This window comes from Aythya ferina (genome assembly GCF_964211825.1).
Source record: "Aythya ferina genome assembly, chromosome: 2".
Taxonomy (NCBI): domain Eukaryota; kingdom Metazoa; phylum Chordata; class Aves; order Anseriformes; family Anatidae; genus Aythya; species Aythya ferina.
The window spans coordinates 147460616-147470445 of NC_140297.1; the positions used below are offsets into that span (position 1 = coordinate 147460616).

General features: G+C 43.9%; 1 long non-coding RNA gene across 1 annotated transcript; it reads right to left on the bottom strand.

Annotated features, from left to right (window-relative positions):
- Positions 1-373: 373 nt before the first annotated feature.
- LOC311432272 lies at positions 374-4220 on the bottom strand. Its single transcript, XR_014689931.1, has 2 exons — positions 3784-4220; positions 374-1825 (listed from the first exon to the last, which is right to left on the bottom strand). It is a non-coding gene; the product is annotated as an uncharacterized lncRNA (long non-coding RNA).
- Between the last annotated feature and the right edge of the window lie 5610 nt (positions 4221-9830).

Here is a 9830-nt window from a genome sequence, read left to right on the forward strand (position 1 = left end):
TCCAATGGTGCTGTTTGCTGCTTTGAAAAGGATCATTTTGTCAGTTGTGACTTTTATTTTTGTAAAGAATGCAGATATGAAATATTTAATGTGATGTCCTAATTAATGCAAATATGCCAAAAACCTTTATTTTCTGGAGAAAATTATATTACACTGTTACATTTCCACATTTCGTGGCTGCCTATTTTATATACTGTAACCATGGTTACCATGTCATTAAAGTCTATTCAGAGGGAGTTGGGCATAGCATAGAGCTATCACGGAGAATGATTGCTTTTGTAAATTTAAAAGAAGCTCTGCAGCTAATTAGTGTGAGTTTGTGGAAATTGAACCAATGGAGAGCATGAAATTTGGAGCAAATTATTGTCGAGTCTGAAGCAAATCGAGAACATTTTTATTTGATTTAGGAACTTGCCTTCTGTATCACAAGCTTCTTAAAGTTTTAATTGTATACAAGGCTGAAGCCACACACTGGCGTGCTGCTGATAGTGGGAATGCAGATAGCACTTGCTGAGCAGGGAGGTGAATATTGTTAAATGGGAAATGCTGGTGACTGACGGAAAGCTGGGGAGAGGGCAGAGCATGCTTGGTCTCCTCCAGTTTTGCAGCATCTGGAAATTTTAGAAGCAAATTCAGCTGCCTGGGAATTTTTCAAGCTGTCTCTTGTGCACCAATTAACTCTATACTTCTTCCACATGGTGCACTCTGTACGAGTAGTGGGACTCTCTTCTGTCCTTTGCTGCCCAGCACTCTAGTACCAGGTACAAAGCAGGGCCTTGCACCACACATTTCCTTAATATTATTTCACACACTGCTATCCTCATCAGAAAACAACATATCTGTGGCCACGTGTATGCCTAGCGGCCTTCACAGTGTATGAGGGGCTGAATTCACCACTGGATATCCTCCTGCTTTCAGCTTTATGAGTCACTTTTCCAGTCTGCCCCCCAGTTTTTCAATAGTTGCATGATTTGTGGCATCCATGCATGTTACCAAGAACTTCACCTGTGTCACTGTACATCTGTGCTGGGCAAATGCAGCCGTGCGTTTTGCTTTACCTGCCTTTGAACCATCTGCAAGCGCCACCATGGGCAGCCCATCTGAATGTCTGTACAGAATTGAGGGCACGTTGGGAGATGGCTTCCAGCAGCAAAGCAGTCACTGGCTTGTCCTTGTCCCATGCTGCCATGCACCCTCCATCTGCCAACACCCAGGGGCAGTGATTGACGACTCTGCTCTTGGCAAGTTTTCTGAGTTTTCTCTATTAATATATTTGAAAGATATTAACAACTGGGAGCTAACTGCTCCTCATGGACACAGGGAAGCTAACACTTTGATCAGAGCTGAGGCTTTGTATTTTGTTGCTTGCATAACGCTGGGATACTGCAGGCATTTTTCAGACTTCAGGATCTCAAATAATAAACAGAAAATCTACAGCATTTTCTCCAAGTCCTGTGAAGCATGTACAACGCCAGGCCCAGCAAAAAACCTCCTGTCCCCAGCCACTCACCTTCCCCATACTTTGCTGACTGAGTCCCAACACAGGAACCATGAAAGGAGCCACACTGGCCCCAGCTTCAGGGAACATACTTCACAGACGAGGAAAGCAAAATAAATAAATAAATAGGTCTGGAGCAGTCACCAACAATCCCTTTCTCTTCATTGCTTTCCAATTTGATCCCTAAAAGCAGCTCTGCACAGCCTGGCTATCAGTACCCAGCATGATATCCTTGGCCAGAGAAAATGCAAAATCTGGGTTTCCCGTTGACCACCGCCAGTTTGTCCAGTTGCAGTGTGCTGCAAGCAGTCCTCAGATGAACAGATGCTAAAACAGGAAAAAAAAAATCTGCCAGTGATAAAAACCACTTAGTCTTGCATAGTCTTTCTGTACAAGCACAATTATAACAAATAATGAGGCTGTTTTGATTGCAGGGCTGTTAATTGAATAAATAAGATCAGTACCACGGCACAGAACTGTGTGCAGGAGTCCATTCTGCCTGACCTGAGCACTGACAGCTGCAATTTTGAGATTCAGGCTCTCTGCCAGCCTTTTGTCCACTAAGAGTTCCTGCTTTTTTTTTTTTTTTTTTTTTTTTTCCTCATCTGTTCTCTTGTCCAATTTATCTGCAGGATACCTGAGCCCTTACCTGGGATAATGCCCTGTCAGAAAGTAGGTAATGGCATGGTGCAGTATAATGTTGTTAGGCAGCAATGCTATGATGAAATATCTAGGCAGAATGTCAAGGAACATTGTATTTATCTTTCTGTGGTATTTTTGCACCGTTCTGGGAAAGGCCAAGTATGCCTACGATGGTGTGATGTTATCAGAGAATATTTCAACACCTATTTTGCACTCAGAGAGTTAACAGCAGGAGAGAAAAGCCAGCAAGCACTTTAACTCTAACATCACCAACAGTGAGTAATCCTGCACCTCCTCGTCTGCCATAGTTCAGCAAAACAAGCCTGCAGCCTTGTTTGGGAAGTGTGGACATCACTAATATGCTCAGACCGAGCTCTGCTTCCATCTCTTGTATCACTCCCCGGCAGAGCATTAACTACTCATGGGTAATTTCGTTCAGAAACACACTCCATCTCAGTTAAAAGCCTTCGAAGCATACACAAGACACACATTTGTGTGGGGAAAAAGAAAAACTGCCCTCCTGGCAAATGCAGTAAGCACATAATCCTCCATGTGATGGTGCCTTGCAGAAAGCAAGATACATCAAAACTCCAGAGCACTCCACTTGCTACCTCAGTCTGCTGCTTTTGTTCATCACTTCTGCTAAATCCACATCACATTTCCCATTAAGTTAGCAAACGCTCATTTCAGAGAAGCCCTTGCATATATATTTTTTTTAACATTTCCAAAAATAAAGCATAACTGGAGGGTTCCTGTTATGTAACATAAATATTTTATTATCTTCCACATTACTGATGTGCAGAGAAAAAAAATCTAGACACATTTTTGGGCTCTTTCACTGAATAGCCTTGAAAAAATAGGATGCCATATTGCTCAAGTTAGCCTTCTGCCTAACTGTGGAATATTGTGTTAAGTATACCTAACCCTGCCAAACCGGTGCTTGGAAAGGCAGGAGAAACACAAGTCTGAATCTTACAACAACTCCTATTGCTTTTTATCTTAAAATAATTGTGCCTGGCAATGTATTCTTTCCACATCACCGACACTATTTTTTGATATTTGAACAATAAAAAAAAAAAATGTAATTTTTGCTTGATTCATTATGCTGTATCACAGAACTGTAAAAATTTAATTACAAATGCTGGGGGCCTCAGCCTACCCAGGTCAAGAGCTGCACAGTGGAGAAGCTCTGCTGGGGTTTGCCAGGTTGCTGCTCAGATGCTCAAGTGGGGCTCCCAAGGCTTGAGTGTGTGCAATTAGCAGCACCGTCTCAGCCACTGGACTAACTAACAGAGGGGGCAACTCCACTCCTTGATTAATTTGATGGTTCTCAGTTTCAGACTCGCCACATAAATGTAAGCAAGTGTGCCTGGGCTTGAGGCACGGACACAGGCTGATCTGGGAGGGCCGAGGGGTGGTGGAGGAGCTTGGGCACACATGGTGCCTCAGCATGGAGCCAGGGTCTCGTTCATGAAGTTCAGACAGGGTGCTGGTGGGGGACAGGCATGTCCAGCAGCCAGCAGCTTTCCAGCTTTTCCTACCCTTTTCCTACATTACCAGTATATTCATGAGAAAACTGCTGTCTTTGCAAACGTACCAGGCTTAATCAACAAAAGCAGGGGTAAGAAGCAGGGCATTCTCACCTTTGGCTGTAAGAGACACATTTTCCAGGAACCAGAAACAGCTAAGGCTGCTGACAGCCAGCTTCTCCCAGAATCATCTTCCTCACTCTTCTCTGAATGTACTTCGGGCAGCTGCTTTATTTCTCCAGGAGTTCCAAATGTATGGTTGTCCTCTCCTGAGTGTCTGCGCCCCTGCCTGTGCCTTGGGCAGTCACTGAAAGTACTCACACAGTGGGCTGGATGTGTCCATCCAGGGCTACCTCGTAACTAGAAATCCTCAGTGTGTCCTTCAGCACATGTGCTGCCAGGTCAACCTTCTCCAAACTGTACAGGATATTTGGCATAAGTGTTGAGCAAAAAGGCTCAGGAGGTCTCAAACTTCATGGATGAGTCTTAGGAAAACCTAACTAGGTAATACATCAATCCAGCCTGAGGCTTGCTGCATGAAGAGCGAGAGAGGAGTGGGTTATCAGCAACAACACAGAAAAAGTACCAAGTTACATTAAAACAAAACATGCCTCTTATTAAAACACTTCATGTACTTAACAGGAAATCACCCAACACAGTCCTTGTTGCTCAAGCACTACTTGAGGTTATGTCAGCCTGTCATAATGAAGCTCTACATTTAGTAGATATCAGGACTATTTAAGCTTTGTGATAACATTTACAGTTTACTTCATCTTTATTTGAATTACATGCCAGAGATACCAGTAATATTTTGGTATTCTTGCCAGGGAAAAGCTTTTAATATTTACAGACAGACTTTGAACATGCCAGCTGGCTGATGCTGAGAGTTTGAGTTCTCTTTAAAAAAAAAAAAAAAAATAAGAGTCATTTACGTAAGTTTCATTGACAGTTTACTTTAGCTTTATTTTCCAAGACATCAATATTTGCATCTATGACTTATTTTGCAGTCTTCCGTGGGCAAAAGAAAATCCCTTACCTCTGTATTCATATTAACATTTATATAAATCAGCCAGTAATCACCAGGATCTAAGAGCTGTATGCTGTGCTTTAAACAAGATGCAGTTGAACTCCAGGTCCCAAAGCCAGTAGATTAGGCCATCCAGGAAACACGCGTGATAGGTCACCAACCACAAGCCTATACTCCAAAATATTTTGGTCAATGGATTAGGCAATGCTAGGTCCCGTGAAATATTTTCATTAGGAAATTTCATCTGTTGATATTGGATCCCATCTTCTTTGCACAGAAGGATTAAATGAAATGGCATCACTCTTCTTTTCCTGCTCTTTTTTTTTTTTTTTTTTTTTTTTCTTTTCTTCCCGGCTTTTACCCCCAGATCTTCCCCCTTCTTCAGACTTTTCACAGAACCAAGCATTTAGCCCTGGGCTTCTTCTGTGCTGGGTCATTCTGTGCTTTTTTCTCCCACTCCTCACTTTCCTTCAGACAATTCTCCTGCAAAACCACCAATACATGCATTGTTCATGGTTTGAATGGACATCTGGTTTGAATGATGGCAAGAGTGTGTGGATTCTGATAATGATAGTCAAGAAACTTGTTTGCCACTGAAGACAGCTCTAAGAAAGGAAGCCATTGCTTTGCTTTACCTTCAGTGTTGTCACATTCAGCACACTTGCTTCAGATGAGAATGAAAGGGCTGTTTGCTTTATTTGTTTGCAGACATCCCATCATGGGGAATGACAAGTATGGCCTGGTGGGAGAAACCTCCAGACCACAGTCTTGTGTGGTCTTTTCCTGGGTTTACATGGAGCTCTAGGTGATGGTGCTACACTTCCCCCATCATCTGAACATCAGTCCTGCAGCAGGGCTGTACATTTTGCACAGCAAGCACAGTGCCACGGGCCCCATCTGGCCCCAGAGGAGCTGGGCCTGGTGCTCCCTCCATGGGACCCCATGGAGGCTATGCCACCAGCTGGGCCGGGTGCCCACATCGCCATCAGCAGCTGTCATCTGCAGCTGCGGCGTGAGAAGGCTTTAATTTCTTTTCATCAGGAAGTGAAGGGTTGTGCAAGAGATTTGGGGTGAGTTCATGGTTAGGGTGGCAGCGTTGCTTTCAACAGAGCACGAACAACTGACTCCCTCACCAAGAGAAGCATGGTGATACAGGCAGGTTGCATATTTCCTGGGGGTTGTGAGGACAACAATTCGGTTAGAACAGCCCAGAAGTGACACAAAGTCACCTCTGCCCCCTGTTACCCATGGTAAACACTTTCAAGGGTACAGCACTACCAGGACACGTTTGTACCGCAGCTCCTGCAGAGGTGACACTGAGCTGGCAGGCCTTTGGTCCCAGAACGGGGGAGACATCTGGATCACAACAGCGGAGAGATATTCTGATCTTTGGAGATGGGAAAAGTGTTGGTGGACAAATATGAAAAGAAGTAACATTTCACCAGGCTGTCTCCACATGACAATAGGAGAACAAGTCTCAGGAGAGCCATGTGCTCCGCATGTCAGAGCCTCCAGCCCACACGATCCCGCTGATCATGTCAGCTCTGGTACAAAAAGCACATCTGTCCTTTGGGCTTCCTGATGCACACAGACAATTAAGAGTTACCATTCTATCCTGAACAGTCATGCTGCAGTGGATTCCCAGCTAAATCTTTCCTTCATCATTTTCCCGAAGAAAAGAAGGGGTCTGAAGATTCCTTGCATTCCCAACACTGAGGAGACCTCTGAGAGCTGCTGTAATTCTGATGACAGCTTTTAGGACCTCGCTATACAAACAGCTGAGGAGGTACATAGCTGTGCATCTCACTGAAAGTTCAAGGCCCTGTGTACTGTAGTAGGACTGCTAAAAGACCAGCTCTCTTCAAATACAAAGGCAAATATTTAGAACATTAATTCATATTTCTTCATTCTGGTTTGCACTGGTAACTGCTAAAAAGAAATATTGAACTGAACTCTGACTTACTAAGTGAAAAAATCGCCACGTGTTCCTATTGCACCAAAAATGTTGTTTGACTGTTTGTCTAGAATGACTTGTAAAGACTCTAAACAGAATTTCTTGTCCACGTAGCAACTGCTATTGCTGATGTCTTGCAGAAATATCTGGAAATTATATTAAAGGAAAAAAGGAACAAGGAACAAGGAACAAGGAACAAGGAACAAGGAAAGGAAAGGAAAGGAAAGGAAAGGAAAGGAAAGGAAAGGAAAGGAAAGGAAAGGAAAGGAAAGGAAAGGAAAGGAAAGGAAAGGAAAGGAAAGGAAAGGAAAGGAAAGGAAAGGAAAGGAAAGGAAAGGAAAGGAAAGGAAAGGAAAGGAAAGGAAAGGAAAGGAAAGGAAAGGAGAAAGGAAAGGAGAAAGGAAAGGAAGGGAAAAAGCAAAGCAAAGCAAAGCAAAGCAAAGCAAAGAAATTAAACGAAAAGAAAAGGTGGAGGAGGAAGCAGTGTGAGAAAACATTCTTTCCCTGATCCGTATCTGAATGTTCCCAACCAACAGGCTCTCAAGTCTGCACTTGAACCGCGCATCAAAAGACACAGCCGATGTATATCCTCTTGTCAAGCTCATTCCAAACTGATGCATAACAGCTGTGTACTAGACAAGGTCATTTCAAAGGTGTTTACTTTGACTGCAAACTAAATTTGTCCCTCTTCAGTCAGAGATAAAGTCTATGATATTTGTAAACCAAACATCGCAAGGCAAAGGTCTGACTTGAAGCTGATGCTTATGTTGGAGCTGGGAGCATGAAACAGCTGCATAACTGTGGTATTTCCCTGGAGGTGCTGGCCGTGACGAAGGCTCGCTATGTGATGAAGGCTCTATTCAGAGGCAGGACCTTGGGAAATGTCTCTGGGACAAGCTAATGATACCTCCCAGGGCAACACTAGAGCCTGTTCAAGGGTTGCCCTGCCTGTGTGTGACAGCTGGCACCCAGTGCCTGGCCTGGTGCCTTCACCTGCCCCTTCTGGCCTGGCTTCGTGGCACCCATCCATGGCCTGTTCCTAAAAGAGAGAACCCTGACATGGCCTGCTGCTGAGCAGCCTGAAATCAGTCTTGAAAGCAGTCTTCTTTGGACTGGATCTGTGAACACCCCCAGCTTTGGCAGTCTCTGAGACCAGCCAGCTTCAGGTTCAGAAGGTCACAGCCAGAGCACCTCAGGTTTCTTAGGAAGTGCAGACTTGTTCCGTGCTTCCAACACACCATTCACACAGGTGTTGGGTGATCTCCTGTCCAGTATTAAGGAAGTGATCAGTCAGTCTCACAATCCATGGTGCTTTTTAGGTGGTCAGGGCATGCACCATGTCCCTACAGGCTCTGAAAACTCAGGACTATGAAAACAAGAGGATGTAGGGACTATCACAAGCAGCTGGCTAGACAGGAGACCAATTTGTACCAGTACACAACATGCTCCTAATCTGGGGCAAACACAATATTGTTGTTCTATCTGCACTTATCTTAGTCATGAGCATGTACTTCATTTTCTTTTGTCCTTGTGTGCCACATAATACAGATTTTGCATTGCCCAATCCTGTTGAATTTTTAGCATGCATTTACGGTGTTACCAGGACAATGTACATGCAAATATTTTTCCAAAATGCTTGAACTTTCATCTACTGGTTCTGTGATAATGCTGATAAAGAATTAAAAACAGAGTAGCACACCCTGTTTAAAGCAAGAACAGTCATCTTCAAATTATTGCATATGTCCTACATTATGACATTTCATATTTTGCAACATGAAAACAAAAGAGCACCTAACTCACCTTAATGCTGCTAATGGAAGACAAAATGAGTTCTTTGTAGTTAACTACCAGGTGCTTGACATTTCTGACCAGACACAGTGCAGGATTTCATTTCCACAGTGGTACTGCAGCTGCTAGCATTTGCTTGTGTCTAATCAAGCAAGAAGTTAACCTTGAATATGAAACACAAAATCTATAAGCTAAAAGCTAGAGCAAACTTTATTCCCTGAAGGTCACAGAACTGAAAGAGAATGGAGCAAACCCATCTGAAAATAAAACATTCTGCATTATTCCAGGTATATAGTTATATGTCTTTGAAATAGAATTTTGAAACTGTTTATTAACCCTTTCCAGAAAATTGTTTCAAGTAGTGAGAGCTTTGAGTCAAATCTGGCTGTGCTTATTCAGGAGTTAGTGAAGCAAGGCTGGCACCCCGGGGCAAGGATGTCATTGGACCTGCGCAGCAGTGGAAGAGAATTGAGAAGTCTTTCCTCCTCCCTTGCATGAGCACAGAGGTTAAGTAATCCAATTCCTTGTGCTCCAGTAAATGGTGGAGACAGAAAAGAGCCGGCTCTGCAGCATGGGGGAGGTGAGAGCAGATTCTTATTGACCGATGGGAGCACAGTGGCCCAGCTTCTTGTGTAGACCGAGCAATGTGATCACTGGCTTTGCTCCGTGCCTCCGGGAAGTGCTCAGCTCTGCTGTTACTTACAGCCACAGTCCATGTTGTACTTACAGCCACAGTCCATCCTGCATGCAGCAGTAGGAATTTTGACTGATGAAAGGTTGCAGGCTCAGGCCTTTTGAGATTCACAGGTTCAGATTCAAAGGATATTTTTATCCACACTGTCATTTCTTTTACCACCTCATTTACAGACTAAATATTTACCTCTCCTCTTCATAAAAATTTGAAGACATTTGAGATCCTGGACTCTGTTTTGCAATAACTTACTCTGTTACTAGGATATCCTTTACTTATAGAGCAGTTAACACAGATAACACATCACAGGGGCCAGGTTCAGCTCCATACAATGCCATCTACATCTGAATCTAGGCATCTGCTCCCATTTTGATCAATGGAGCTCTGGGGCTCAGCTCAGGTGCCTGAACATAAGGGTCTAAGGACATCTGAGATACCTGCATGAGGCTGGTGGATGTCACCCAAAGCCTGCACACTGCAGAGGCAGCTGGCTTTTCTCTGGGCTTCTAAAATGGCATCAGACACTCCTGTGTGTGCAAGTGCAGCAAGTCCCCCCCTGCCTTTCTTGCAGGCAGTGCTGGTGGCTTCAGAAAAAAGTACAGCCTTTGTTAGGCAGCTGCTTCAATCTTCCACCTCTGCTGTGCTGAATGCAAGAGGGGAATTTCACTCTTAACCCACTTAGCAATCAATTTAACACCCTC